The sequence below is a fragment of the Arachis hypogaea genome, chromosome 13, assembly GCF_003086295.3.
Source record: "Arachis hypogaea cultivar Tifrunner chromosome 13, arahy.Tifrunner.gnm2.J5K5, whole genome shotgun sequence".
Lineage (NCBI taxonomy): Eukaryota > Viridiplantae > Streptophyta > Magnoliopsida > Fabales > Fabaceae > Arachis > Arachis hypogaea.
The window spans coordinates 108,419,801-108,429,066 of NC_092048.1; the positions used below are offsets into that span (position 1 = coordinate 108,419,801).

The 9,266-nt window shown below is 38.8% G+C and overlaps 1 non-coding gene across 1 annotated transcript; it reads right to left on the minus strand.

The window, feature by feature from the left end:
* Positions 1 to 2,612: 2,612 nt before the first annotated feature.
* Positions 2,613 to 2,720, minus strand: LOC112739520 (small nucleolar RNA R71). Its single transcript, XR_003170455.1, has one exon. It is a non-coding gene; the product is annotated as a small nucleolar RNA R71 (small nucleolar RNA).
* Positions 2,721 to 9,266: the final 6,546 nt, after the last annotated feature.

Consider the following 9,266-nt stretch of genomic DNA (forward strand, 5'->3'; position numbering starts at 1 on the left):
CCATGGTATTGGCATCATGTTTTTGGCGCCATTACTAGGGAAAGAAAGAGCGATGAATTTTACATAATTAAAGTGTAATCACAATTTCTGCGCACCAAGTTTTTGGCGCCGTTACCGGGGATTGTTTGAGTTTTCGGCAAGCTTTTGGTCCGGTAACATAGTGCCAAGTTTGATCCGGCAACAACACCAAGTTTTTGGCGCCGTTGCCAGGGATTGTTTGAGTTTGGACAACTGACGGTTCATCTTGTTGCTCATATTAGGTAATTTTCTTTTTGTTGTCTTTTCAAAAATTTTTCAAAAATATTTCAAAATTTTCTCACCTGTTTTAAAAAAAAAAAATTATTCAAAATTTTTAAAGAATGAATTCTAGTGTTTCATGAAGCATGTGAAGCCTGGCTGGCTGTAAAGCCATGTCTAAATTCATTTGGACTGAGGCTTGCAATTTGTTATCAAGAGCAAGCTAGTTGTTGTTAATCCACCTGCTGTTGTTCCTGATTTACATGCTAAAGCTTGGCTGGCCATTGGCCATGTCTAGTGTTTTGGACCGGAGCTTTCATTGAAAGCTTGGCTGGCTAGTGAGCCATGTCTAATTCTTGGACTGAAGCTTTAGACTAAGAATGCAAGATTCCTGGAATTCATATTAAAAATTTTGGAATCCTTATTTTCTTTTTTCAATTAATTTTCAAAAAATCCAAAAAAATTAGAAAATCATAAAAATCAAAAATATTTTTCTGTTTCTTGTTTGAGTCTTGAGTCATGTTATAAGTTTGGTGTCAATTGCATATGCATCTTGCATTTTTCGAAAATTCATGCATTCATAGTGTTCTTCATGATCTTCAAGTTGTTCTTGGTAAGTCTTCTTGTTTGATCTTTGCATTTGCATGTTTTGTGTCTTTTCTTGTTTTTCATATGAATTCTTGAATTCTTAGTGTCTAAGCATTAAAGAATTCTAAGTTTGGTGTCTTGCATGTTTTCCTTGCATTAAAAATTTTTTCAAAAATGTGTTCTTGATGTTCATCATGATCTTCATAGTGTTCTTGGTGTTCATCTTGACATTCATAGCATTCTTGCATGCATTCATTGTTTTGATCTAAAAATTTCATGCATTGCATCATTTTCATGTTTTTCTCTCTCTTCATAAAAATTTCAAAAAAAAAAATCAAAATTATATCTTTCCCTCTTTTCTCTCATAAATTCGAAAATTTGAGTTGACTTTTTCAAAAAATTTTAAAATCTAGTTGTTTTCTATGAGTCAAACCAAATTTTCAATTTAAAAATCTCATCCTTTTCAAAATCTTTTTTTTTAAAAAAAATATTTTTCAAATTTCTTAGTTATTTTCGAAAATTCCAAAAATATTTTTTCAAAAATCTTTTTCTTATTTTTGTATCAAATTTTCGAAAATAACAATAACAATTAATGTTTTGATTCAAAAATTTTAAGTTGTTACTTACTTGTTAAGAAAGATTCAAACTTTGAGTTCTAGAATTATATCTTGTGATTTCTTGTGAATCAAGTCATTAATTGTGATTTTAAAAATTAAATATTTTTCAAAAGCAATTTCTATCATATCTTTTCAAAAATATCTTCTCATCATATCTTTTTCAAAAATATGATTTCAAAATATCTTTTCTAACTTCCTAACTTCTCACCTTTTCAAAATTTGTTTCAACTAACTAACTAACTTTTTTGTTTGTTTCTTATCTTTTTCAAAACTACCTAACTAACTCTCTCTCTCTAATTTTCGAAAATATCTTCACCCTTTTTTCAAAAATTTCTTTTTTTTATTATTTTAATTTTTTATTTTTATTTTCGAAAAACCACTAACCTTTTTCAAAAACTATTTTCAAAAAAATCAACTAACTCTTTTTCAAAAATTATTTTCGAAATTTTCCCTCTCTCATCTTATTCTATTTATTTATTCATCTACTAACATCTCTCCCTCACCCACCAAAAAATCCGAACCCTCTCTCTCTTTCTGAGTTCAGATTTTTCTCTTCTTCTTTTCTACTAACAATAAGGAACCTCTTTACTGTGACATAGAGGATTCCTCTTCTTTTCTTTTTCTCTTCTCTTTCTTATGAGCAGGGACAGAGAAAAAGGCATTCTTGTTGAAGCTGATCCAGAACCTGAAAGGACTCTGAAGAGGAAATTAAGAGAAGCTAAATTACAACAATCCAGAGATAACTTGATTGAAAATTTCGAACAAGTAAAGGAGATGGCAGCCGAACCCAACAACAATGCAAGGAGAATGCTTGGTGACTTTACTGCACCAAATTCTAATTTACATGGAAGAAGCATCTCCATTCCTGCCATTGGAGCAAACAACTTTGAGCTGAAACCTCAATTAGTTTCTCTGATGCAGCAGAACTGCAAGTTTTATGGACTTCCATCTGAAGATCCTTTTCAGTTCTTAACTGAATTCTTGCAGATATGTGATACTGTTAAGACTAATGGAGTAGATCCTGAAGTCTACAGGCTCATGCTTTTCCCTTTTGCTGTAAGAGACAGAGCTAGAGTATGGTTGGACTCTCAACCTAAGGATAGCCTGAACTCTTGGGATAAGCTGGTCAAGGCTTTCCTAGCCAAGTTCTTTCCTCCTCAAAAGTTGAGCAAGCTTAGAGAGGATGTTCAAACCTTCAGACAGAAAGAAGGTGAATCCCTCTATGAAGCTTGGGAGAGATACAAAGGACTGATAAAAAAGTGTCCTTCTGACATGCTTTCAGAATGGACCATCCTGGATATATTCTATGATGGTCTGTCTGAGTTATCTAAGATGTCATTGGATACCTCTGCAGGTGGATCCATTCACCTAAAGAAAACGCCTGCAGAAGCTCAAGAACTCATTGACATGGTTGCAAATAACCAGTTCATGTACACTTCTGAAAGGAATCCTGTGAATAATGGGACGCCTATGAAGAAGGGAGTTCTTGAAATTGATACTCTGAATGCCATATTGGCTCAGAACAAAGTATTGACTCAGCAAGTCAATATGATTTCCCAGAGTCTGAATGGAATGCAAGCTGCATCCAACAGTGCTCAAGAGGCATCTTCTGAAGAAGAAGCTTATGATCCTGAGAACCCTGCAATAGCAGAGGTGAATTACTTAGGTGAACCTTATGGAAACACCTATAACCCATCATGGAGAAATCATCCAAATTTCTCATGGAAGGATCAAAAGCCTCAACAAGGCTTTAATAATGGTGGAAGAAACATGTTTAACAATAATAAACCTTTTCCATCATCTACTCAGCAACAGACAGAGAACTCTGAACAAAATACTTCTAATTTAGCAAAATTAGTCTCTGATCTATCTAAGGCCACTGTAAGTTTCATGAATGAAACAAGGTCTTCCATTAGAAATTTGGAAGCACAAGTGGGCCAGCTGAGTAAAAGGATCACTGAAATCCCTCCCAGTACTCTCCCAAGCAATACAGAAGAGAATCCAAAAGGAGAGTGCAAGGCCATTGACATAAGCAAAATGGCCGAACCCAAAGAGGGAGAGGAGGACGTGAATCCCAAGGAGGAAGACCTCCTGGGACGTCCAGTGATCAATAAGGAGCTTTCCTCTGAGGAACCAAGGGACTCTGAGGCTCATCTAGAGACCATAGAGATTCCATTGAACCTCCTTATGCCATTCATGAGCTCTGATGAGTATTCATCTTCTGAAGAGAATGAGGATGTTACTGAAGAGCAAACTGCCAAGTTTCTTGGTGCAATCATGAAGCTGAATGCCAAATTATTTGGTATTGAAACTTGGGAAGATGAACATGCCTTGTTCACCAATGAACTAAGTGATCTGGATCAACTGACATTGCCTCAGAAGAGACAGGATCCTGGAAAGTTCATAATACCTTGTACCATAGGCACCATGATCTTTAAGGCTCTGTGTGACCTCGGTTCAGGAATAAACCTCATGCCACTCTCTGTAATAGAGAAACTGGGAATCTATGGGGTGCAAGCTACTAAAATCTCATTAGAGATGGCAGACAATTCAAGAAAACAGGCTTATGGACAAGTAGAGGACGTGTTAGTAAAGGTTGAAGGCCTTTACATCCCTGCTGATTTCATAGTCCTGGATACTGGAAAGGAAGAGGATGAATCCATCATCCTAGGAAGACCTTTCCTGGCCACAGCAAGAGCTGTGATTGATGTGGACAGAGGAGAATTGATTCTTCAAGTAAATGAGGACAACCTTGTGTTTACGACTCAAGGATCTCTCTCTGCATCCATGGAGAGGAAGCATAAAAAGCTTCTCTCAAAGCAGAGTCAACCAAAGCCCCCACAGTCAAACTCTAAGTTTGGTGTTGGGAGGCCACAACCAAACTCTAAGTTTGGTGTTGAACTCCCATATCCAAAATCTAAGTTTGGTGTTGGAGAGTCTCAATAATGCTCTGAACATTTATGAGGCTCCATGAGAGCCCACTGTCAAGCTATTGACATTAAAGAAGCGCTTGTTGGGAGGCAATCCAATTTTTATTTATCTAACAATATTTTTCTTAGTTATATGTCTTTATAGGTTCATGATCATGTGGAGTCACAAAATGAATATAAAAATTGAAAACGGAATCAAAAACAGCAGAAGAAAAATCACACCCTGGAGGAGCATCTGCCTGGCGTTCAACGCCAGAACAGAGCATGGTTCTGGCGCTGAACGCCCAGAACAAGCATGGTTCTGGCGTTCAACACCAGAAATGGCCAACAAATGGGCGTTGAACGCCCATAATGGGCACCAACCTGGCGCTGAACGCCCAGAGTTGTGTGCAAGAGCATTTTACATGCCTAATGGGTGCAGGAATGTAAATCCTTGACACCTCCGGATCTATGGACCCCACAGGATCATCTCAGGATCTGTGGACCCCACAGGATCCCCACCTACCTCCACTCACTTCTTCTCACCCCTCATCACTCTCTTTCACACAATCCCATAAACACTCTTCCCCAAAAACCCTTCACCAATCACCTCAATCTCTCTTCCCCATCACCTCTTCACCACTCACATCCATCCACTCTTCCCCATAAACCTACCTCATAAACTCCACCTACCTTCAAAATTCAAAACCAATTTCCCACCCATACCCACCCTAAATGGCCGAACCTTAACCCCCCTCCCTCCCCTATATATAGCTCTTCATTCTTCCTCATTTTCACACAACACAACCCTCTCCTCTCTACTTGGCCGAAACACACTTCACCCTCTTCTCCATATTTTCTTCTTCTTCTTCTTCCTCTATTCTTTCTTTTATTGCTTGAGGGCGAGCAATATTCTAAGTTTGGTGTGGTAAAAGCATAAGCTTTTTGTTTTTCCATTACCATTGATGGCACCTAAGACCGGAGAATCCTCTAGAAAGGGGAAAGGGAAGACAAAAGCTTCCACCTCCGAGTCATGGGAGATGGAAAGGTTCATCTCCAAAGCCCATCAAGACCACTTCTATGATGTTGTGGCCAAGAAGAAGGTGATCCTCGAGGTCCCTTTCAAACTCAAAAGAAATGAGTATACGGAGATCCGACATGAAATTCAAAGAAGAGGTTGGGAAGTTCTAACAAACCCCATCCAACAAGTCGGCATCCTAATGGTTGAAGAGTTCTATGCCAATGCATGAATCACCAAGAACCATGATCAAAGTAAGAACCCGGATCCAAAGAACTATGTTACAATGGTTCGGGGGAAATACTTAGATTTTAGTCCGGAAAATATGAGGTTGGCGTTTAACTTGCCTATGATGCAAGGAGATGAACGCCCCTACACTAGAAGGGTCAACTTTAATCAAAGGTTGGACCAAGTCCTTATGGACATATGTGTGGAAGGAGCCCAATGGAAGATTGACTCCAAAGGCAAGCCGGTTCAACTAAGAAGATTGGACCTCAAGCCTGTGGCTAGAGGATGGTTGGAGTTCATTCAATGCTCAATCATTCCCACTAGCAACCGATCTGAAGTTACTGTGGATCGGGCTATCATGATTCATAGCATCATGATTGGAGAGGAAATAGAAGTTCATGAAGTCATCTCTAATGAACTCTACAAAATAGCCGAAAAGTCATCCCCCATGGCAAGGCTAGCTTTTCCTCATCTTATCTGCCATCTATGTTACTCAGCTGGAGCTTTCATAGAAGGAGACACTCCTATTAAGGAAGAGAGCCCATTCATGGAGTTCAAGAGGCGCAAGAAGCTCATCACCATGAGATCCCGGAGATGCCTCAAATGCAATTTCCTCCACAAAACTATTGGGAACAAATCAACACCTCCCTAGGAGAATTAAGTGCCAACATAGGACAATTAAGGGTGGAACATCAAGAGCACTCCATCATGCTCCATGAAATAAGAGAAGATCAAAAAGCAATGAGGGAGGAGCAACAAAGACAAGGAAGAGACATAGAAGAGCACAAGGACATCATTGGTTCCTCAAGAAGGAAACGCCACCATCACTAAGGTGGATTCATTCCTTGTTCTTATTTCTTCTGTTTTTCATTTTCTATGTTGTGTGCTTATCTATGTTTGTGTCTTCATTACATGATCATTAGTAGTTAGTAACTATGTCTTAAAGTTATAAATGTCCTATGAATCCATCACCTCTCTTAAATGAAAAATGTTTTAATTCAAAAGAACAAGAAGTACATGAGTTTCAAATTTATCCTTGAACTTAGCTTAATTATATTGATGTGGTGACAATGCTTCTTGTTTTCTGAATGTATGCTTGAACAGTGCATATGTCTTTTGAAGTTGTTGTTTAAGAATGTTAAATATGTTGGGTCTTGAAAGAATGATGACTAGGAGACATGTTATTTGATAATCTGAAAAATCATAAAAATGATTCTTGAAGCAAGAAAAAGCAGCAAAGAACAAAGCTTGCAGAAAAAAAAATATAGGCGAAAAAAAAAATATAGAAAGAAAAAGAAAAAGCAAGCAGAAAAAGCCAAAAGCTCTTAAAACCAAGAGGCAAGAGCAAAAAGCCAATAACCCTTAAAACCAAAAGGCAAGGGAAATAAAAAGGATCCCAAGGCTTTGAGCATCAGTGGATAGGAGGGCCTAAAGGAATAAAATCCTGGTCTAAGCGGCTAAACCAAGCTGTCCCTAACCATGTGCTTGTGGCGTGTAGGTGTCAAGTGAAAACTTGAGACTGAGCAGTTAAAGTCAAGGTCCAAAGCAAAAAAAAAAAAAGAGTGTGCTTAAGAACCCTGGACACCTCTAATTGGGGACTTTAGCAAAGCTGAGTCACAATTTGAAAAGGTTCACCCAATTATGTGTCTGTGGCATTTATGTATCCGGTGGTAATACTGGAAAACAAAGTGCTTAGGGCCACGGCCAAGACTCATAAAATAGCTGTGTTCAAGAATCATCATACTGAACTAGGAGAATCAATAACACTATCTGAACTCTGAGTTCCTATAGATGCCAATCATTCTGAACTTCAATGGATAAAGTGAGATGCCAAAACTATTAAAGAGGCAAAAAGCTATAAGTCCCGCTCATATGATTGAAGCTATGTTTCATTGATAGTTTGGAATTTATAGTATATTCTATTCTTTTTATCCTATTTGATTTTCAGTTGCTTGGGGACAAGCAACAATTTAAGTTTGGTGTTGTGATAAGCGGATAATTTATACGCTTTTTGGCATTGTTTTTAGTATATTTTTAGTAGGATCTAGTTACTTTTAGGGATGTTTTCATTAGTTTTTATGTTAAATTCATATTTCTAGACTTTACTATGAGTTTGTGTGTTTTTCTGTGATTTCAGGTATTTTCTGGCTGAAATTGAGGGACTTGAGCAGAAATCAGATTCAGAGGTTGAAGAAGGACTGCTGATGCTGTTGGATTCTGACCTCCCTGCACTCAAAGTGGATTTTCTGGAGCTACAGAACTCGAAATGGCGCGCTTCCAATTTCGTTGGAAAGTAGACATCCAGGGCGTTTCAGCAATGTATAATAGTCCATACTTTGCCCAAGTTTAGATGATGCAAACTGGCGTTCAACACCAGCTCTCTGCCCAATTCTGGCGTCCAGCGCCAGAAAAGGATCCAAAACCAGAGTTGAACGTCCAAACTGGCACAAATACTGGCGTTCAACTCCAAGAAGGACCTCTACACGTGCAGCACTCAAGCTCAGCCCAAGCACACACCAAGTGGGCCCCGGAAGTGGATTTATGCATCAATTACTTATTTCTGTAAACCCTAGTGACGAGTTTATTATAAATAGGACCTTTTACTACTGTATTAGACATCCTGGATCCTGGATTGTATTCTGATCCTGTGATCACGTTTTAGGGGGCTGGCCATCTCGGCCATGCCTGGACCTTCCACTTATGTATTTTCAACGGTAGAGTTTCTGCACTCCATAGATTAAGGTGTGGAGCTCTGCTGTTCCTCAAAGATTAATGCAAAGTACTACTGTTTTTTATTCAATTCATCTTATTTCGCTTCTAAGATATTCATTCGCACTTCAACCTAAATGTGATGAACGTGACAATCATCATCATTCCCCATGAACGCGTGCCTGACAACCACTTCCGTTCTACATTAGAATCGAATGAGTATCTCTTAGATCTCTTAATCGGAATCTTCGTGGTGTAAGCTAGAATGATGGCGGCATTCAAGAGAATCCGGAAGGTCTAAACCTTGTCTGTGGTATTCCGGGTAGGATTCAATGATTGAATGATTGTGACGAGCTTCAAACTCGCGATTGCTGGGCGTAGTGACAGACGCAAAAGGATAGTAAATCCTATTCCAGCATGATCGAGAACCGACAGATGAATAGCCGTGCCGTGACAGGGTGCGTTGACCATTTTCACTGAGAGGATAGGATGAAACCATTGACAAGGGTGATGCCTCCAGACGATTAGTCGTGCCGTGACAGGGCATTTAGATCATTTTCCCGAGAGAAGACCGAAAGTAGCCATTGACAATGGTGATGTATCACATAAAGCCAGCCATGGAAAGGAGTAAGACTGATTGGATGAAGATAGCAGGAAAGCAGAGGTTCAGAGGAACGAAAGCATCTCTATTCGCTTATCTGAAATTCTCACCAATGATTTACATAAGTATTTCTATCCCTATTTTATTAGTTGTTTTCGAAAACCCAATTACTATTTTATATCCGCCTGACTGAGATTTACAAGGTGACCATAGCTTGCTTCATACCAACAATCTCCGTGGGATTCGACCCTTACTCACGTAAGGTATTACTTGGACGACCCAGTGCACTTACTGGTTAGTTGTGCGAAGTTGTGAACGATGGTATTGGCATCATGTTTTTGGCGCCATTACCAGGGAAA